At 46.6% G+C, this 22,470-nt stretch overlaps 1 long non-coding RNA gene across 1 annotated transcript; it reads right to left on the bottom strand.

Annotated features, from left to right (window-relative positions):
• Nucleotides 1-16,076: 16,076 nt before the first annotated feature.
• Nucleotides 16,077-20,444, bottom strand: LOC137535730 (uncharacterized). Its single transcript, XR_011024465.1, has 3 exons — nt 20,336-20,444; nt 17,977-18,069; nt 16,077-16,312 (listed from the first exon to the last, which is right to left on the bottom strand). It is a non-coding gene; the product is annotated as an uncharacterized lncRNA (long non-coding RNA).
• Between the last annotated feature and the right edge of the window lie 2,026 nt (nt 20,445-22,470).

The following is a 22,470-nucleotide window of genomic DNA, read 5'->3' as shown; positions in this document are numbered from 1 at the left end:
GCACAGGCTCTGTTGCTAGGTGTGGGTACGCCATTTGTCTACATGTACTCAATGTTATATCAGGGAAATCTCTGCTATGTTCATTCTGGTATGGAACCACTTAGGGATTCCTGATGTTGGAGATTTTGGTGCTAAAATGTCTTTATTATGTCAGTATTTTTTTACTTCGGCGTGAGATTAAGACTAGGCAAAGTAGGGAATTGGACATGCAAGGAGATTTTTTTTTTTTTAGTTTTATTGAAATTTTTGTAGTAACAAGTAACAACTGACAAATGTACAAAAAAACCCAAAACATATATGAGGAATTGTAAACAGATACAGTTCGACAAGTGTAAGCCATGGAGAGAAAAAATATTTTATAAGCAGATATTACAATGCAGCTATTGTCAGGAATCCTGCAACCAAAAAGTGACAAGCAGGCATATGTAATAATACAAAGGTCAAACATCAAGATACCGTACATCATGAGCATTAGGGCTGGCCTATGGGAAATCTCAAAATCCAAGGAGCCCAAATCTGGTTGAACACATGAAGTCTAGAGTGCATTGAGTAGGAGATATTCCCAATGTGATCAAGCCACCAAATTTTATCCAAGAGAACCGACAGGAGGGGTAGGGGGCCTTTCCAAAATGTTGCAATAAGGCAACGGCTAGCCGCATAGAATAAAGCAACCAATTTATTCTGATATTTGTTGAAGTTAGCATTCTTTTTACCGAAAAGTGCCATCCCAACGTCTTTTTGGATTTGGAAATTCAATGTGTTCTAGACTTGGTTAAAACAGGCATCCCAAAAGCTCTCAATGACTGGGCAAGACCACCAACAGTGCTCAGTATCTGCATCTAGAGAAGCACATTGAAAACGTAGGTTGGAGGTGGAGAGGACGATTTTAGAGAGTTTCTTACGGATCAGGTACCATTTATAAAATATTTTGAAAGCTTTTTTCTTAATGTTAATATTATTGGATACACTAGCAATATATCTGAGAACAACTCCGTCCAGTCCTCATCATACTCAATGGCGAGACTGGTTTACTATTTATCCAATGGTCTCAGACAGGGAATCATACCAGATTACAGAGTATAGGCAGGAGATGAGGCCATGCCCGTCCAAACCCAATGTAAATTTGTGCTCTAAAGGGGACAGTTTCCAAGTACCTAGGGGTGTGGTGATAGTAGTAATATACAGTAATGTCTAATTTGGAGGTAACAAAAGAATACTTTTATTTCTAAATAAGAGTGGCACTGTTCAGTGAAGGGGAGATTGTTGATATTCAAATCAGGAAGGAATTTTTTGGATTTTCTTTTTTAGAAAGTAAAGGGTCTAACACTAGGGGGGGGGGGGGGGGGGTATGGTTGGGTACAGTGGCGTAGCTACAAACCTGTGGGCCCCGATGAGGAACCTGGATGTGGGCCCCCCATCCCCCCCCCAACACACACACATATCCGAATCCCTACAGCCAGCTATAGGTCCCCCCAATATAGGGAGCCAGGCATAGGTAAGCCAGTATAGTTGCCCCCAGTATAGGTTAGCCAGGTAGGTGCCTCCAGCATATGTAGCCAGTATAGTTGCCCCCAGTATAGGTTAGATAGGCAGGCACTCCCGGTATAAGTTAGATAGGTAGGTGCCCCGAGTACAGGTTAGCTGTAGCGAACGGTTCACCGGCGAATGGTTCCAGGCGGACTTAGGGGGTTCGCGTTCGCCTGCACCAGGCGAACTTTTGCAGAAGTTCGATTCGCCCCATAATGCACTATGAGGGTCAACTTTGACCCTCTGCATCACAGTCAGCAGGCACATTGTAGCCATTCAGGCTACACTAAGCCCTGGAGCCCCACCCCCCCTTATATAAGGCAGAGTCCGGCGGCCATTAGCCTCACTCGTGTGCCTGCTAGAGAGAGGAAAGGGACAGCTGCTGCAGACTTTTTCTCCTAGGGACAGATTAGTTAGGTTCTAGGCTGCTTTGCTTGCTCCTGACTGAGTATTATTGCTTTTAAAGCACCCAGAAACAGCTCTTTTCAGAGCTCATCCTGTACATTTTTTTTTCCTGTGTGTCAAACTGACACTTTTGTTGCATGCACAGCCTTGCTAATTGATATTGTGTGTGCTACTGCCAGCAGCCCAGCACATTCAGTGACTACCTGTGTGAGTGACAGGGAGCTGCACATTGTACTACCCAGTACTGCATATACCTAAGTACCTGTTGTGTTTACTTAACCCACCTCATCACTGCATATACTTAGCTTTGTGTTGAGTGAACCCAGCTCACTGCATCTAACTACCCGTTGTGTTGAGTGAACCCACCTGGCCACCTCACTGTATCTAACTACCTGTTGTGTTGAGTGAGAACCCACCTCACTGCATCTTAAGTACCTTTACTGTTCATTGAACCCAGCTCACTGCATCTAACTACCTGTTGTGTTGAGTGAGAACCCACCTCACTGCATCTTAAGTACCTTTACTGTTCAGTGAACCCAGCTCACTGCATCTTAACTACCCAGTACCTGTTGTGTTTACTTAACCCACCTCATCACTGCATATACCTAGTGTTGTGTTGAGTGAACCCAGCTCACTGCATCTAACTACCTGTTGTGTTGAGTGAGAACTCACCTGGCCACCTCACTGCATCTAACTACCTGTTGTGTTGAGTGAGAACCCACCTCACTGCATCTTAAGTACCTTTACTGTTCAGTGAACCCAGCTCACTGCATCTAACTACCTGTTGTGTTCAGTGAACCCAGCTCACTGCATCTAACTACCTGTTGTGTTGAGTGAGAACCCACCTCACTGCATCTTAAGTACCTTTACTGTTCAGTGAACCCAGCTCACTGCATCTAACTACCTGTTGTGTTGAGTGAGAACCCACCTCACTGCATCTTAAGTACCTTTACTGTTCAGTGAACCCAGCTCACTGCATCTAATAATAATAATCATAATAATCATAATAATAATCATAATAATAATCATAATAATCATCTTTATTGTCGCCAAGCACACCGATTGGTGAGCCCGGAATTGCTTGTGGTTCACATGGCAAGTGGCAGTTCAAGAACATATAAACATATAAACATATAAAATACATAACATATAAAATACATAACATATAAACATAAGCAAGGCAAAGCAAAGCATGCATGCAGATATATGGAGCAACACAGTTAGAGTCTTCGAGGGGTCAGAATTAGCAGCAGTGGGGGGGGAGGCAGTTGCCCTAGGGGATAGAATGTCCCGGTGGTGGTGGGGGGGGGTCTTGAGTTCAGTGAGTTCAACAGTTGGACTGCTTGGGGGAAGAAGGTGTTCATGCGCCTAGTGGTTTTGGTGGGGATGGATCTGAGCCGACGTCCCAGCGGAAGGGTCTCGAAGTAGTGTCTGCCCGGGTGGGAGGGGTCAAGTAGGATCTTGGAGGCCCTTGTCTTCATTCTCATGGTGTAGAGGAGATCTAGCGGGGGCAGGTGGGCGCCGATGATCTTTTCTGCTGCGTTTATCACTCTGTGGAGTTTGTATTTGTCCTTAGCAGATGTACCGGCGTACCAGACGATGATGGAGCAGCAGAGGATGGATTCGATGGTCGAGGTGTAAAAGCTGGTGAGCAGTTCCCGTGACATGCCGAATTTCTTCAATTGGCGCAGGAAGAATAGCCTTTGCTGTGCTTTCTTCTGAGTTTTTGTAGTGTTCTGCTCCCATTTGAGGTCGCTTGTTAGGATTGTGCCGAGGAACCGTACACTTTGAACTCTGGAGACCTCGGACCCGTCGATGAGCACAGGGAGGGGGGCAGGGGAGAGTTTCCGGAAGTCCACGATCAGTTCCACGGTCTTTGCCGTGTTGAGAACGAGGTTGTTGTCCTTGCACCAATTACAGATCCTCTCAATTTCGTTTCGATAGGAGTCCTCCCCGTTTCGGTCGATGAGGCCGATAAGCGTGGTATCATCTGCGAATTTAATGACTTTGACGGAGTCAGAGGTTGAGGTGCATTTGTTGGTATACAGGGAGAACAGGAGTGGAGACAGCATGCAGCCTTGCGGTGCACCGACATTAGTGGTTCTCTCGCTGGAGATGTGACTGCCAAGCTTGACCCGTTGGGTTCTGTTGGAGAGAAAGTCCTTAACCCACCTGCAGAGGAGGGGGTCTACCCCGAGGTGCGCAAGGTTGTCGATCAGAATGTCCGGGCAGATGGTATTAAAGGCCGAGCTGAAGTCCAGGAAAAGGACCCTAGCGTAGACCCCTGGTCTGTCAAGGTGTTCCAAGATGTATGCTAGGCTGACATTGATTGCATCGTCAACTGATCGGTTTTCCCTGTAGGCAAACTGGTGTGGTTCAAGGAGGGTGCCGGTGGAGTGCTTCAGGTGGGCCAGCACTAGCCTCTCAAATACTTTCATGATGACGGGGGTCAGGGCTACGGGTCTGAAGTTGTTGAGCTCCATGTTCCCTGGTTTTTTAGGGACTGGTATTATTGTGGACCTTTTGAAGCAGGCGGGGACCCCCCCCTCTGATAGGGATCTGTTGAAGAGAGAGGTGAGGATGGGAGCTAGTTGGTTTGCGCAGGTTCTCAGGCAATGTGAGGACACCCCATCCGGGCCTGAGGCTTTCCTGGGATTGAGTCTGCGAAGGTGTTGTAGCACATCCTCCTTTTGCACTGTGGTCAGAGCGGGGGTGCCACTGGTCACTGGAGGGCCCTGGGCCACTGGGGGGCCCCGGGCATCCTTTTTCGCGGATGCCGAGGGATTTGGTGCTGGCTGGGATGCTGGGGCCGTGGGCTGCTTGGGTTGTAGATCAAATCTACAGTAGAACTCATTGAGTTCCTCTGCCAGTTGGGAGCTGGGGGTTGCGTGTTGAGGGGGGGGCTTAAAGTTCGTGGCCGCCCTGAGACCCTTCCATACTTCCCGTGGGTTGCTGGATTGGAGGCTGAGGCCAACCTTGTTGGAGTAGGTCCTCTTTGCAGCTTTCAGTTCTCTATTCAGGGAGTTTCTGGCCTCTCTGAACTCTTCTGGGGTGCTCGACCTGTGCGTCTCCTCCTTGATTTTCCGTAGGCGTCGTAGGTTGCTGTTGAACCAGGGCTTTTCGTTTGGGAAGACTTTGAAGGTCTTGGTTGGGATGCATGCGTCCTCACAAAAGCGAATGTAGGAGAGGACATTTTCTAAACCATTCCTCCAAGGTGGGTGCCTCTAGGACCGACCAGTCAGTGCATTCCAAGCAGGCTTGCAGCTTCAGTTTTGCATCCTCAGTCCACTTTTTTACAGTTCTAGTGATGGGCTTTGTCGTCTCAAGCTGTCTCCTGTAGGTGGGGATAAGGTGGATCACGCAGTGGTCTGAGTTCCCTAGGGGAGCGCCTCTGGTGGCCTTGTAAGCATTTCTGAGGGCTGTGTAGCATTTGTCCAGGGTGTTGTGATTCCTGGTGGGGCAGGTGATGTGCTGCTGGAAGTGGGGCAGCTCCTGTCGCAGGTTTGCGCTATTGAAGTCTCCTAAGATGACGATAAGGGCCTCAGGAAAAGTGGTTTCCCACCCCGAGATATAGTCGCTCAGTGTTCTTAGGGCATTTCTGGTGTTGGAATCCGGGGGGATGTAGACCCCCACCAGAATGAAGGAGGAGAACTCCCTGGGTGAGTATCTGGGCCTACAGTTGATGGCTAGGAGTTCAACATCTGGTGAGCAGAACGTGCCGAGGGGTGTTATGTTGGTGAACCAGTTGGAGTTTACGTAGAAGCATATGCCACCACCTCTCATTTTCCCAGAGAGTTCTTGGTCCCGATCTGCACGAAAGAGGAAGTAGCCTGGCATCTGTAAGGCCTCGTCTGGGACATTTCTGTTGAGCCAGGTCTCCGTGAAGCAGAGCACTGGGGTGTTCCTGCTTAGCGAGAGTTTGCGGCCAAGCAGTAGGAGCAGCTCGTCCACCTTGTTTGGAAGAGAGCAAACGTTCGCTAGGAGTATGGCCGGTATAGGAGTGTGTAGTCCCCTTCTCTTCAGTCTCACCCGAGCCCCTGCCCTTCTCCCCCTGTGGCGACGTTTGTTTGGAGGGCCCCTGTCGCTGCTAGTCAGGTGCACGATGTGGGCGCTGACTGTCTCCCACAGGGAAGAATCAGAGGGTCGGTCGCAACAAGCAGGGGGCTCCCATTTCAGGAGTTCAGTACGGGATAGGAAGCGGATGGGATTTGCGTCCCGAGGGGGCAGTTTCTCTGCACTCATGCCTGGGGGGGCCTGGAAGAGCAGAGCGGGCAGCAGGCATGTGTTTGCAGGAGCAGACAGTCACTGCGGTCAGCAGGCATGTGTTTGCAGGAGCAGACAGTCACATAGGGAGCAGTGGGCTGGGTAGGCTAGTAGCGGGGTGACAAGCGGGCACAGAGAGCAATGCATCACAGTAACAGCAGTGAAGAATGATGTAAGTATAGCATAGTCTCACCGTTCCTCATATCCTGTCCTGGGTAGGGGGATCCAGCTGCAGGCATCAGCAGCGCAGAGGAGTGTGTCAGGCAGGGCTGCAGACCCTTGTTGGGGCCAGTGTCAGGCAGGCAGGGCAGCGGGGGCTCCAGTGGTGGCAGCACGCGACAGTTTCCTAGGAGTGTGGGCTCCGGTGGTGGCAGCAGGCAGCAGGCAACAGTTTCCAGGGTGTGCTGCGGCAGGTGAGCATCCCCTCACTTAGATGCTGGGATAAGTGGGTGGACCGGGCAGCCACGTGGCTGCCACATGGTGGGTTGGCTGGATGCAGGCAGTGATGGTCTCGGCGTGCCAGCAGGGCTCAACTGGGTCTGTAGCACGCAGTGTCCCGGAGCTTCCTGTCTCTGATGAGAGGGCTGGTTGAGTGGGCCAGAAGCCTGAGCGGAGCGGTGCAGTCCTCGGCTGCTGTAGGGGCAACCTGTGCCGGCCTGATGGTCCTGCCGAGCAAAGCTGATGGCTACGGTCTGGGTGTCCGGGAGAGTGCGGACGTGCGGGCCTGAAGCTGGAGCCGCTGGGATGGAGAGCCGCTTGTCTGGGGAGCGTGCGGGCCCGGAGATGGGGCACGTGGGGCCGCTGGTCGGGCGGGCGTGCAGGCCTGAAGCTGGGGCCACTGGTCTGGAGAGCCGCTGGTCTGGGGAGCGTGCGGGCCCGGAGATGGAGCACGTGGGGCCGCTGGTCGGGCGGGCGTGCAGGCCTGAAGCTGGGGCCACTGGTCTGGAGAGCCGCTGGTCTGGGGAGCGTGCGGGCCCGGAGATGGAGCACGAGAAGCCTGCCGATGAGGGCTGGTGGCGGATTCTGCAGTGCGGGCCTGTAGATGGAGCCGCTGGACTGGGGATCGTGCGGGCCTGGAGAGGCAGCGCGTGGAGCCCGGCAGGCAGGAGGGAGCCTTCCGATGGGGATCTGGATCAGATGCAGCGGTCCGGGTGGCCTGGAGAAGCAGCGCGTGGAGCCCGGGAGGCGGTGGGGGGCCTGCTGATGAGGAGCTGGAGGCTCACCGGTAACGATGCTGCGGTCCGGGTGCCCTGCAGTGCGGGCCTGAGGATGGAGCCGCTGATCTGGAGCGTGGAGCAGCTGTGGTCACCCGATTAGGTGGGTTCCCTCCTTCCCTTGTTCTGCACTGTAGCTACACTAAACTAAGAACTCCACTAATGCTAGCTTAAACTAAACACTGAAAGACTTAAGTAAGAGGCTAAAACTAAGGCTAAAACTAACTAAAACTGACTAAAACTGACTGAAAAGTCACGGAGCCATGTGACCGAGGCACCTCTTACGGCGCCATCTCAACTACCTGTTGTGTTGAGTGAGAACCCACCTCACTGCATCTTAAGTACCTTTACTGTTCAGTGAACCCACCTCACTGCATCTAACTACCCAGTACCTGTTGTGTTTACTTAACCCTCCTCATCACTGCATATACCTAGCGTTGTGTTGAGTGAACCCAGCTCACTGCATCTAACTACCTGTTGTCTTGAGTGAGAACCCACCTCACTGCATATAGCTAGCATCCCCCCGAGATGGACAAAATGGACAAACCAGGTAGAGGAAGAGGTAGAGACAGACCCAGAGGAAGGCCACCAGGCACCGGCAGGTCTGTGCGAGGTGGTGTTGCTGTGATTTCGTGCGGACCTGCCCCAAAATACAGTGCTCAGAAGAAGGCACGTGCCATCACTTCCCAAAATCGTGAGGAGGTGCTTGAGTATTTAACACAGAACACCTTATCTCCCGCAGCCACCAGCGCTACAACAAGCACCACATCCGCTGCATTTGACACTTCACAGGAGTTATTTGGTGGTGGTGGTGAAATCACTGATTCCCAGCCACTACTGCAACAACAACAAGAAGGCGCAGGTACACCACCTCATACGTCTGAGTTCGGTGGCGATAGTATGGACGTAACGTGTGTGGATGGGGATGATGGTGGACCACCTGAAGTTGGTGCACTTGAGGAGGTGTCTGAGGAAAGCGCAGCTGGCCAGGAGGATTATGATGACGATTATACGGATACCACATATGTTCCCGGGAGAGGAGATGACCAGGGGGACAGTTCAGAGGAGGAGTCAGAGAGGAGTAGGAGGAGGCGACTCCATGATAGAAGCAGAGGGAGCTCATCCTCAGAAACAGCTGGGGGCAGTGTCCGGCGCCATGTATCGCCAGCTATGGCCAGCCAGCCAACATGCTCTTCAACGTCAGCTGCTGATGCCACCGTAGCGCCATCACCCCAGGGGGGTTCAGCGGTTTGGAAATTTTTTCACGTGTGTGTCTCAGATCGGAGCAAAGCCATCTGTTGTCTCTGCCAGCAAAAATTGAGCCGTGGAAAGGCCAACTCTCACGTAGGGACAAGTGCCTTACGAAGGCACCTGGAGAGAAGGCACAAACAGCTATGGCAAGAACACCTGAAGAAAAGCAGCACACCTCAAAAGACAAGCCACCCGCCTTCTCCTCTTCCTCCTTCAGGTGCATTGTCTTCATCCACTTTCTCCCTTGCACCTTCACAGCCACCCTCCTCCACACCGCCTCTTCCCTTCAGCGGTTCCTTCTCCTCTGCCCACAGCAGTACCCAGCTGTCCGTGAAGGAAGTATTTGAGCGTAAGAAGCAAATGTCTACCAGTCACCCACTTGCCCGGCGTCTGACAGCTGGCGTGGCGGAACTATTAGCTCGCCAGCTATTACCATACAAGCTGGTGGAGTCGGAGGCTTTCCGTAAGTTTGTGGCCATTGGTACACCGCAGTGGAAGATACCAGGCCGCAATTATTTTTCACAAAAGGCCATACCCAAACTGTACCGTGCAGTTGAGAGGCAAGTGGTGTCATCTCACACAGCGTTGGGTCAAGGGTCCACCTGACCACAGATGCCTGGTCTGCCAAGCATGGGCAGGGCCACTACATTACATACACAGCCCATTGGGTCAACCTGGTGACCGATGGCAGCAAGCAGGGAGTACATGGCTGCGCAGCAGGCCCGACTTGTCACACCTCCACGGCTTGCAGGCAGGCCTCCAGCCACCTCCTCTCCACCTGCTACCACCGCTTCGCTGTCGTCATCCTCCTCCTCCTCCTTGACTGGTGCCGCGATCTCCTCTCCAGCTACACAGCCCCAGCACCCCAGGGCCTATGCTGCATGCCAGGTATGACGGTGTCACGCAGTGTTAGACAGTGTTAGACATGTCTTGCCTGAAAGCAGAGAGTCACACTGGAGCAGCTCTCCTGGCTGCTCTTAACAAACAGGTGGAGCAATGGCTGACCCCGCACAAGCTTGAGATCGGCAACGTGGTGTGTGACAACGGCAGCAATCTCATTGCTGCGTTGAATTTGGGAAAGCTGACACACATACCCTGCATGGCACATGTGCTGAATCTGGTCGTGCAAAGATTTGTGTCCAAGTACCCAGGCTTAGAGGACGTCCTGAAGCAGGCCAGGAAGTTGTGTGGGCATTTCAGGCGCTCTTACAAGGCCATGGCACGCTTTGCGGACATTCAGCGTAGAAACAACTTACCGGTGAGACGCCTGATTTGCGATAGCCCGGCTCGCTGGAATTCCACTCTGCTGATGTTCTCTCGTCTGCTAGACCAGGAGAAAGCCGTCACCCAGTACCTGTATCATTACAGTACAAGGACACAATCTAGGAGGATGGGGATGTTGTGGCCCAACAACTGGACACTGATGTGAAATGCATGCAGGGTCATGGAGCCCTTTGAGGAGGTGACCAAACTGGTGAGTCGCGATGAGGGCACCATCAGCAACTTGATCCCCTACGCCTACTTCCTGGAGCGTGCCGTGCGTAGAGTGGTGGATACAGCTGTGGAGGAGCATGAACCAGAAGAGTTAGGGCAACAGGAGTCATGGGAGCCATTTACACCCGAACCCGATGTTCCCACAATACCTGCAGCAGCACAGAGGGGGGAGGAGGAGGAGGAAGAAGAGGAGTCGTGTGGGGAAGGAGAGGAGTCAGACTCTGATGATGGTGATGATGAGGAAGGTGTTTCTGTGGAGGAGGACGAGGCGGCGGAAGAAGAACCGCGGCAGCCGTCACAGGGGGCTTCTGCTGCTCCACGTTCCCGTGGTATTGTTCGTGGCTGGGGGGAGGAAGAGGAGTTGCATCCCGTCACTGAGGAAGAGGAAGAGGAGATGGAGAGTACGTCTGTATCCAGCTTTGTGCAGATGTCCTCTTTCATGTTGTCCAGCCTGTTGAGGGACCCCCGTATCAAAAAACTCAAGGCGAATGACCTGTACTGGGTGGCCACGCTACTAGACCCTCGGTACAGGCACAAAGTGGCGGACCTGTTACCAAGTCAACAGAAGGCGGAAAGGATGCAGCACTTGCAGAACAAGCTGTTGATGATGCTTTACAATGCATTTAAGGGTGATGTGGCTGCACAACGCAATCAAGGTACCACTGGCAGTAACCCTCCTCCTCCCAAGTCCACGCAGGCAAGGACAGGACGCTCCAGCGATCTCAGGGTGATGTCAGACATGCGGACGTTCTTTAGTCCAACTCCTCGCCATAGTCCTTCCGGATCCACCCTCCACCAACGCCTCGACCGGCAGGTAGCCGACTACCTGGCCTTGAGTGTGGATGTAGACTCTGCGAAAAGCGACGATGAACCCTTGGACTACTGGTTGCGCAGGCTTGACCTGTGGCCAGAGCTGTCCCAATTTGCCATACAACTTCTCTCTTGCCCTGCCGCAAGCGTCCTGTCAGAAAGGACCTTCAGTGCAGCTGGAGGCATAGTTACTGAGAAGAGAAGTCGCCTAAGTCACGACAGTGTTCAGTACCTGACCTTTATCAAAATGAATGAGGAATGGATCACGGAGGGTTACTACACGACTGAAGACTAAGTCAGTCCCCACACACAGCATCTCTGCCTAAAGGCCACTTGACTGCCTTCTCCGCCACCACCAACAGGGTCCAGGACTCTAGGTGGATTCCTGAATTTTTAAGGCCGCTGCTAGCAGCGGCCGCTACACAAATTTTTCTGGTGCGTGTACATGCCTGCCTAATTTTTCTGGCTGCACTGCGGGCGGCTGCAACACAAAAACAAAAGGCATGTACATGTGCCCATCCCCCTTCATGATCATTACCTTGCCGCGGTGAAGGGGCTTGCGCATCACAATGAAGCAATGACCGCCAGCTATTTGAGTGTCTCGGGTGGGGGTGGCACACAAAAGATAATAAGGTCATTGCTTCATTGTGGTCAGACCAAATTTGATCAGCTGGACAGTCACTGTTGTTCTATCATTGAGCTACCACAGCCCGGCGACCATATGGGCTTGAAAAACGCCACGGCCTACACTCTGGCCACGGTGCGCACCAGTCCAGCACGGCCATCACTACGCAAACAGCTGTTTGCGGTGCGTTACACAGTGAGTTTGGTGTGTCAGTGTGAAGCAGAACTCTAATTACACTCCCTAATTGATGTATACCCATGCAAGATGTTTGAAAGCACTTTAGGCCTGCAATTTAGCATTCAATGTGATTTCTGCCCTTAAAACGCTGCTTTGCGTCAAATCCAGATTTTTCCCCGGGACTTTGGGCATGTATCCCACTCCGCTATGCCCCCCTCCAGGTGTTAGACCCCTTGAAACATCTTTTCCATCACTTTTGTGGCCAGCATAATTTTTTCTATTTTTCAAAGTTCGCCTCCCCATTGAAGTCTATTGCGGTTCGCAAACTTTTACGTGAACCGAACCTTCCGCGGAAGTTCGCGAACCGAAAATCGGAGGTTCGCGACATCTCTAGTGGGTGCCTCTAATATAGGTAGCCAGAATAGCTGCCCCCAGCATAGGTTAGATAGGTAGGTGCCCCCAGTATAGGTTAGTTAGGTAGGTGCCTCCAATATAAGTAGCCAGTATAGTTGCCACCTGTATAGGCTAGCTAGGTAGGTAGGTGCCCCCAATACAGGTTAGATAAGTAAGTGCCCCCAGTATAGGTTAGATAGGTAGCTGCCCCCCAGTATAGGTTAGATTAGGTAGCTGCCCCCCCATATAGATTAGATTAGGTAGCTGCCCCCCTATATAGTTTAGATTAGGTAGGTGCCCCCAAGTATAGGTTAGATTAGGTAGGTGCCCCCAGTATAGGTTAGATAGGTAGCTGCCCTCCAGTATAGGTTAGATTAGGTAGGTCAGGTGCCCCCCAGTATAGGTTAGATTAGGTAGGTGCCCCCGAGTATAGGTTAGATTAGGTAGCTGCCCCCCAGTATAGGTTAGATTAGGTAGCTGCCCCACAGTATAGGTTAGATTAGGTAGGTCAGGTGCCCCCCAGTATAGGTTAGATTAGGTAGCTTCCCCCCAGAATAGGTTAGGCAGCTGCCCCCCAGGATAGGTTAGGTAGCTGCCCCCCAGGATAGGTTAGATTAGGTAGCTGCCCCCCAGGACAGATTAGGTAGCTGCCCCCCAGGACAGATTAGGTAGCTGGCCCCCACGATAGGTTAGGTAGCGGCCCCCCAGGATAGGTTAGGTAGCTGCCCCCCAGGATAGGTTAGATTAGGTAGCTGCCCCCCCAGGATAGGTTAGGTAGCTGCCCCCCAGGATAGGTTAGGTAGCTGCCCCAAGGATATGTTAGATTAGGTAGTTGCCCCCCAGGATAGGTTAGGTAGCTGCCCCCCAGGATAGGTTAGATAGCTTCCCCCCAGGATAGGTTAGATTATGTGGCTGCCCCCCAGAATAGGTTAGGTAGCTGCCCCCCAGAATAGGTTAGGTAGCTGCCCCCCAGGATAGGTTAGGTAGATGCCCCCAGGATATTTTAGATTAGGTAGTTGCCCCCCAGGATAGGTTGGGTAGCTGCCCCCCAGGTTAGATTAGGTAGTTGCCCCCCAGGATAGGTTAGGTAGCTGCCCCCCAGGATAGGTTAGGTAGCTGCCTCCCAGGATAGGTTAGGTAGCTGCCCCCCAGGATAGGTTAGGTAGCTGCCCCCCAGGATAGGTTAGATTAGGTAGTTGCCCCCCAGGATAGGTTAGGTAGCTGGCCCCCACCCTCATAATGGAGGGGGGAGCCGCGGGGAGGGCAGCCTGACCTCTCCCTCCCTTCCTCTCTTTGGGCCACCCTCCATGATCCCCCCTCGGTGTGCATTGAGCACGCAGGGAAGCGCTGTACTAAACTACTCACCTCCCTGGTTCCAATCGCCACACTCGCCGCTGATCTTCCCCTCTCTGCATAGCCGCTGATACACACGCTGCTTCTGGCTAAACAGGAAGCAGCGTGTGTATCAGCGGCTATGCAGAGAGGGAAAGATCAGCGGCGAGTGCGGCGATTGGAACCAGGGAGGTGAGTAGTTTAGTACAGCGCTTCCCTGCGCGCTCACTGCACACCGAGGGGCGAGCATGGAGGGCAGCCCGGGGAGAGGAAGGGAGGGAGAGGTCGGGCTGCCCTCCCCGCGGCTCCTCCCTATAGCGCTCAGGGCTGCAGCATGGGCCGAGGCCCTAGAAATGGGCATGGGTCCCCCGGGCCCCTCCCCCGCCTCTTCAGGAGACGGGCCTGGTCGCGAAGGCGACCGCTGCGACCCCGGGCCCTACGCCCATGGTACGCCCTGACAGCTCAGGTATCAAAGCTAATGGAACTGATATGTTAAAAATCAGCAAGAATTGCAGGCACACACTAAAGATGAAGACAGTCAATGACACCACCATGTGACATCCAGCGCCTATAATGGGCAGACAGACTATAACAGCCAGAGTGTTGACAGTCACTTATGGTACAAACTGGGATGTCCAGGCATGGACTGACAGGTACTTGGTGAATGATTCAGTAAAAGGCTAAGTTCACAGTTCATGGTCATTTCAGAATACTTCAGCAAATTTACTTTACATTGCCTGTAGAAGTAAAGTTTTTCTGATTAGGAAAATTGTAAATTTTTATATCTAATATTACAATATGCTATCCAGAGTTTGAGTTCCAAAATTCTACTTGATTTAAAATTTCAGGTTAATTTCATAATGACATTCTAAGATAATCATTATTTCAATATGCATGGCTTAAGCTTTTTTTTTTTTTTTTCAGGCCTAGTGCAGTATTTTAGTCACAGAGCTAAATCCCTAGCGACGTGATGGCCAGACCTGGGAAACCATGCAAAATGATTAATCTGTTGGCCACTACAGGTTTTGTTTTCCTTATGGACCACAGCAATGTTCACCTTTAAGTGCTCCTCCCATTCATTAAATAAATGTATTATTACTTATCACACTAAAATGATCTATATCTTGTTTGTTTTATTATGTATGCATTTCAATGGGAATATTAAGAAAACCTTTTTTTTCTCAGATTTCAGCCATTATAGTTTTAAAATAAAATGTGTAACTGTGGATAAAACCCACACATTTCATTTGCCCATTTGTCCTGGCTATTACAACATTTAAATTGTTTCCCTAGTACAATGGATGGCGACAATATTTCATTTGTCAATGATCACTGACATCTCACTGATGCAATGATCACCGGTATCTCACTGATTCCGGTGATCATTGATTGCAGGCACTTTGATCAGCTTTAGGAACACCTGTTTCCATTCACTGATCAGTGTAGTAACCAGTGGCAACGAGAAAACGTGTGGGAGCAGTATGTATATCTAGGCCATTGAGGCTAAGATGAAGTCTCAAGGGGCGTAGATATAATGTACTAAATTGAGGAACTGGTTAGTATAAAGAGGGAAGGAAGCTGGCCATTTTAGTAGCATATAGTAAAGCTGGCTTTGTTTTTTTCAGCTAATTGTTTTACTGCCCTGCGATAGATAAGCAACAGATCAGATTACAGAAGAGTGTACAGAGAAGTGAATTCCCATATTTAGCATTTCACTTTGGATACTTTGGAGACTATGCTTAGTACACATGGTACAATTTTTCATCTGATTGACGGTCAAATGGATTATTTCCAACAAGTCCCATCTGATTTCTGATAATTTTTCTGTTCAATTTTGTACAGAAGGGATCAGAAAATTGATCAGAAAAAAACATTGGTTATCAGAATGGACCTGTCAGAAATAATCATTTTGACCATCAACCTGACAGAAAATTGCATTGTGTGTACCAGGCATAAGGGATTTACTGCTCAGAGAGGTAATAAAATCATTTTTTTTCAGCTGAGACACACACATAGGTCACTTAAAACAGCACTGAATGATTTGTTTGTCCAGGCTGACAATTCTTTTCCTCTTGCAGTTGCCGTTATTGAAATTCCATTACATTCATGATAATGGTCTTTTACCTTTGGAACCTGTGTTAGAATTAAAACACCTGTCCATGCAGAAGACACTATATATTTTGTGGTGATGGCCAGTGGGAAGCTAATAATTTCAAACAGATGCAAATTGTATGTTCATTTTATAGAACAGTATTTAATTTAGAGTTGAACCAATCCAATTTACCAGCTAATGCATTTAATTGGGTCCAGCTACATGAACATGAGCATTGACCTGAAACTATCAACATCTCATTTTCTAATATTTTCCTAGCACATTCAGCGCTCCCAGGTCTGTGCACTTAGATGCCATCCTTGTGTATATAGGTCTAGCCTGCATCTTCTGTTTCTTGACCCTCACTTTCCTGATACTGTGATTTTTAACTGAAGTTTTATATTAATACACAGTTTCACATTAATTCACAGTATCCATAACATTCTCATTACCGGTAATTTGATTAATAATAACAAATCAAGGACATGTAGAGTTAGAGTATTGCAGACAATGAATTTATTAGGTAAATTGACAAATTTAAAGTTGCTTTCAGGTGTGTTTCTCAGTCATATCAATAAATTAACAGACAGAAGAGACCAAATAATTTTCCTTCAAGTGATTTCAGATGTAATGAGGTTTCATTGCGTGGTGGTGGTTTCCATTTCGCTCACTTCTGCCCTCCATGATATACCCCCTGCTTTTGGCATGGATTAACTTTAGCACATGGATCTACAGAAGAAATCATTACATTATTCTCATTGTTAAAATGTACAATCCAAATCTGTTCTTACGCTGTATATGTTCAAGGTGCAGCACCATTTCCAAAAACAAAAGCTTTGACACTGTGTAAAATGTGAATAAAATAAGAATGCGATGATTTAAAACATATGAAACCACCATTTAATAATTTAATATAGAAATAGTACATGGATAGTTTTATGGATAGTGTTGGCCTTTGCCTACTTTTCTTTATTTGCTCTGCCTATGGCACCAATAGCATTAGAAATTGCCCAATTCATTGAAAGCAGCTGATGATATTTCACAGAGCTCCAACAACCCCACCCCCCAATTCTGCATAAGCCTTCTTTATACAGTAACAAACAAAACAATAAAGAATGCTATCTGCAACCACTGCACTGTTAATGTCTGCACTTTGATCAGCTGTGTTGTCACACTGAATTTGGCTTCTATTAGCAGTTCTTACTGGCTGCCAAAATGTACTTCTTTCTAAGTCTTAAGGGGCCATACACTCAGCCGATTTTCTGGCCGACCGATCGATCCCGATCGATCGCAAATCCTTTGGCCAATCGACCGATCGATGGCCGATTTCGATCGATTTCCATCGAACTGGCAAGGTGGAAAATGTAGGTCGATCTGATGAGATTGCTTATCAGTTTGCATTGGCCTTAATGGAAATCTGATGGCAAAAAAAATGCCATCAGATCGAATTTCAATAGATTTCAAACTGAAATCTATTGAAATTCTATCCTGGTAAAAAATGTTCTAAAAACGCATCAGCTAGATCATCAGATGCATTTCTTATCTATCTGCTGCTAATCTGACGAGTGTATGGGCACCTTAAGTATTCTCATTGCCTTATCTTGGAAACTTTGAATTCTTAGTCTTTTTTTTTTATAATAATATTAAACTCACACACAACTATGTGATAGAGTGAAACTATGAGCAGCATGCTTTCCCTAGCTTGCTGAAACCTGTTTGTGTTTTCATAAGCCATGGCTAAGCTGTTGAATGATGTGCAGATACTTCAGCCTTCCAGCCTTCCAGAGTCAGAGTACGTAAACTTTCTCTCATATCCCTAAATATTTTTCCTCTACAGAGGCCTGCTGCATCCAGTCATACTGGTTTAGTTTAATGCATTTTGCAACATATTTATTCCATATTGTAATATTTCTTATATATTTTGCTAGAAAGTGTTTGAACGGGCAAAGAAAAGCAATAAAAAAAAAATTCATTGTTAGAAGAATCTGCTGGGTGGAGTTATCTGCCTGTTGGAAGGCAACTCCAATGATGGCATCTCCGTGCTAAGGTTCATGCCTGCTACCGTACAAAGAATAAATAGTAGGTATGGATATTTCTGTGCACCTTCAATTTCCACCTGATCTTTCACTGCATTTTTATGGCATTCAGCACGGTGTTTCGGACACTAGATAACCACTGCAGCAGTTAGTGCTCCTATACTGTATTAGGAAATGTTTAAAGTAATACTGTTTTAAAAGATTCAAGAAAAGGAATCCCAATTTACCGTAAAATGGCTACTGATGATAGTGGTGCTAAATAGCAATGAAGGTGAATACTATAGCTTGTTATGCATGGATTTTGGTGTTATTTTTAATATATTTCAGAGATTTGTGTAATAAAGTTCAGTTACATACCTTGGCATGGTGGTGGTGGGCATGGGTCCTGGCATTTGACTGGGGCAGGGCAGCACTTGGGTACTTCCTGGCAGACAGGTGCTGGAGCACATGCTAAAGAACAAAAATAAACTCCATGTTATGCCTCTTAAAACGGATGACATGATAAGGGTAATATGCAATTTAGATTCCCAGTTTAGATCAGAGAGGTATTCTAAATTTTGTGAGTAATAATAGTTTTTCGTACAGTATACAATACTTTTTTTTGCTGAAAGTAATAAAAGCTACTTTCATTGCGTGTTACTCACATAAGTGCCACCCTGCTTACACCTTGTAGAAGAAAATAGTTGGATCTGCTGACATCAACTCAATGCTGTTTGCTAGCACAGTTCTTAATACAATGCAGACCACTATGATGTGTTGTTAGCACAGGCCTAAACTGTGGTTCAAATCTTATTTGACTTACTAGGGTAGCTGGTATCAGTAAATCTCTACAGTTCATAGAATTTGGGTGATTATTTAGAGTGTTTAAATGCTGAGTGATTCTATACAAGTACACTGAAGTACTGTACAGTATATGCAACTGTGTCAGACCTTAAAAAAGCAGCCCTTCAAAAAAAAAAGTGTGTAACATGTCAAATGCATGTACAGATAATAAGTTATAATAAGACTTGCTTGCACGCTGTGGTTTTTGCAGTCAACAGACTTTTTTTTTTCTTTATTAAAGTGAGATGAAACTTACATTTGCCATAATGAAATTATCAGATTGTTTTCAGCTATATTAAGCTTTGTAATACAATAAGGAAAATCTTATGTTGTATACCAGGGGAATGGAGAACTTCATCTGCTTTGTTTGCACAGGAATCAGTTAAATACAAGACAATCTGATCATTTGTCCTGCAATCAATCAGCAATCTTACCAGTTAGTTTCAGTGTAGTGTAAATTTGTCTGTAAATGTAGTGTAAATAAGATGACATTAGACCAGTCGTCTTATGTTTTTGCATTCGTTTTTTGATATTTATTATGTTGTAGAGCAAAATGTAATTTTAAATTTCATACCACTTTAATGTTTGAAATCTTCATAGGTGTACACAAAGTCTACACCCTATCCCATGTCTTTTGTGCTCCTGAAATGTTTGTCCTGCTTCCAACTCTCATTTTTACAGTGCTGATTTGAAAGGTAAAGAACACTTACTGCTATGGGCAGCAAGAATAAAAGCAAGAACTCAGGGCTGAAAATTCCCTCTATACTAGGTTTACTCAAGACCGGTGTCCACTAATTGTTTCACCACTACCCCATGACTAAATACTGCCTAAGACTGAAGTATTGCTCCATATATTCAGAGCAAAGAAAAATAACATTGAGTCCAAGCATGGAGCACCTGAACTCAGAATGTCCTCTCTGCTCTAAAAGATACCACAGCATAACAACCTTTAAACAAAAACATTTCTTTGTTACAGCTGATACAAATACTAAAATAAATAACTCTGCACTGTCTCTACTGTCATGGAAGCAGACATATTGTTTAAATCATGTGAGTTAAAATGAGCTTATCTGCCATCTCTGCATTGGCAGGCATGTGACACAGGGAGAGATCAAATTACAAGTTGTGATAAGACACAGATAAGACAGGCTAAACTCTCTAAGTACATACAGGGTGCATCTATGTTTTCCTCTTGTTCTGTGCAAGAGTTCAGGTCCACTTTAATGTGAACTCAAGGTGAGCGTGATATGGAGGCTGCCATATTTGTTTCCTTTTAAACAATACCAGTTGTCTGGCTGGCCTGCTGATCTATTTGACCGCAGTAGTATCTGAAGTATACCAGAAACAAGCATGCAGCTAATCTTGCGAGTTCTGACAATATTGTCAGAAACACCTGATCTGCTGAATGCTTGTTCAGGGTCTATAGCTGAAAGTATTAGAGGAAGAGGATCAGCAGGACAGCCAGGTGCTTAAAAAGAAATAAACATGACAGTCCCCATATAACTCTCAACTCGGGTTCACTTTAAGATAGCAACATATATGAGATTTAAAATGACTTAAAAGAGAAGCCTGTGTTATATATTAAATATTTACACATTGTACACAGTGCATGTGCTACTAATTGATAAAGTACAGATGACTTCTAGAAAATGTTTTGAAGCTTTGAATGTTTGTTTAAATGTTTCGTTTTTAGCAATGTACACATTATAGTGCCCTTTCCCACCTCACATAAAGTTGTATTTCCCTTCCAAAAATACTTTCTTTCCTCTTTAGTGATTAAGTCCACACATTGTACAATATTGTCTTCTGAAGCAGTTGTTAAACATATATAGTAATAAACATGCAGCTGTTAAACAGATATAGTAATAAACACTGAACAAATATAGAGACTTACGATCTTGGCATTTTACTCCCTTAGCTGACATGGTTGTCTCTGCTGTGGATGGTCTGGTGGTCAAGGTTGCAGTGATGATTGATGAAGTGATATACAGCTCTGAGCAAAGATTACATTTATATAGGGGATAACTTCTGCACTTTTCATACCTGTGTTGTAATCATACTCACACATCAGCCAGTAGGGAGCCTAATAAATATTAATGATAATTACATTTCTTTTTTTAGGATATGTTTAAGGCAGGGCGTAGACTGATACGATCTGTTATGTTAATTGTCTTTTATGCATGTTATCTGGTATGTAAATATGTATGACAAAACCATTAACAAATACTTTTGGTTTCATAATGGGTGATCTTTATCTTTAATTTCTACTCGTCGTGACTAAAGGGATTTACAATGCTTACAGCTTTGAGTAAAACAGATCATTATCTTTCTAGTATCCCCATAGCACCTTTTCCTCCATTCTTTACATACCGGTACTTGGCCACTTAATACCGAGAAAATGCAAATACTATTTAAAAAAAATGTGTATGTACCTGCAACATTATAATGAGCTCCTCTTATAATTGTGTTAATTCACCCACATCCCCTTTACAACTAGCAAAATACGTTGCACAGTTGAAAACAATTAGTCATTTTTTTATTTGATTGTATGAATTTGCAATCACTTGACCAGTGCACTGTTACACCTGTTCTGTCCTCTTCTAGCATCAATGGCCAGATAATGCGCTCAAGGTTTTCACCCACCCCACCATACAACCCTACATGATGGGCTTGTCCTAGACTGACAGCGTACCAGATATTCGCCCTAATTCAATTCACTTTTTCTCCTAAATTTACTCCTAGGTGATATTTTTGCGTACATGTTAAAAAAGACACTCGGAAAAAAGGGCATAGGTGGTTGCCATTAGTAGAATATAAGTTTAACTACCAATATTCTACTACTTAATTTCAATATTTTCCATGACCTTATCTAACCCTACTCTCACACAGAACCCTGCATTTACTGTTGTCTAACCCTTAACTCTCCCTTTACCAGTACCGAACCCTTAACCCTCCATCTACCGATGCCTAACCCTTACCCCCCATGATTAATCCTTAAACCGCTTCCCCCTAGCAGTGCCTAACCCTTAAACCCTCTCCACCACCCTGTGGCACCTAACCCTTACCCCCCACTACCACCACGGTAAAGCCACGATCAGCAGCAATTAAAAGTCATTTAGACACCTGATGCTACCGAAAAAAATAGAAGTTGCCAGGGCTCTCGGCAATGCAAATTGTGGCTATAAATAGTCAATTTGCACCTCAGGTAGCCTCGGTACCTGCTACTTTATCGATAGCCTCAGGTGCCCAAATGCCACTTTATTGTCGCTGTGTTGTTGCGGCCTCTGGTGCCCACATTTCTTTTAATTGTCGCTATTCACTGCCTTTTTCGCCCATCATTGTCACTCATTTTGGCCTCAGACGACCAAATTACTAATCTCGGAGTTTATCATTAAGTCTTATGGCGGTGCCCTTTCTTCCATAGTGCCGCTCATGCCAAAATTTTCTGTTCTGGATATGTTTACCCATTATTATCAAAATGGCTTTTAACCCTCCATCAAACAAGAAAATACAGACATTTTTGATAGTATTTTTTGCAAATACTTTTTTTATTCTTTCTCAATTGCAGAGTGCTGAATAGTTATTTTGAAAAAAAAAATGAAAAATTATCTCCTAGGAGAAACTTAGGAGAAAATGTGAATTGAATAAGTCATTCATGCGATTGTCTGGTGGTCTGGGGAGAGAGGTGGAGCAGCAAAGAAATTTAAGTAAGTGTTCTCATTCTGATAGTCTGTTTTTGTTTTGTTTTCTTTACACTTTTTTGAGCTGGAATTAGTATTAGTATTAATTAAATATTTTAACTGAGACAAAGATCTGAATTTATTTTTTTCCTAAAAAAAATATTATTTTGATATGTGATATGAGTTCAAATATTTAAGGTAATCAAAGTTATAATTGAGGAAAGCAAATTTGCCCAAACAAGGTTGAATTGAAAAGATCCAAATACGCTACCATTTCCAAGGTTCTATGTGTCGGGGACACTAGTGGCAACAAATCAAAAAAAGATCTTGCAGTTTTTGAGAAAATAAT

Source organism: Hyperolius riggenbachi, chromosome 10 (genome assembly GCF_040937935.1).
Source record: "Hyperolius riggenbachi isolate aHypRig1 chromosome 10, aHypRig1.pri, whole genome shotgun sequence".
In the NCBI taxonomy this organism is placed as follows: domain Eukaryota; kingdom Metazoa; phylum Chordata; class Amphibia; order Anura; family Hyperoliidae; genus Hyperolius; species Hyperolius riggenbachi.
This window is presented reverse-complemented; position numbering and strand designations above follow the sequence as displayed.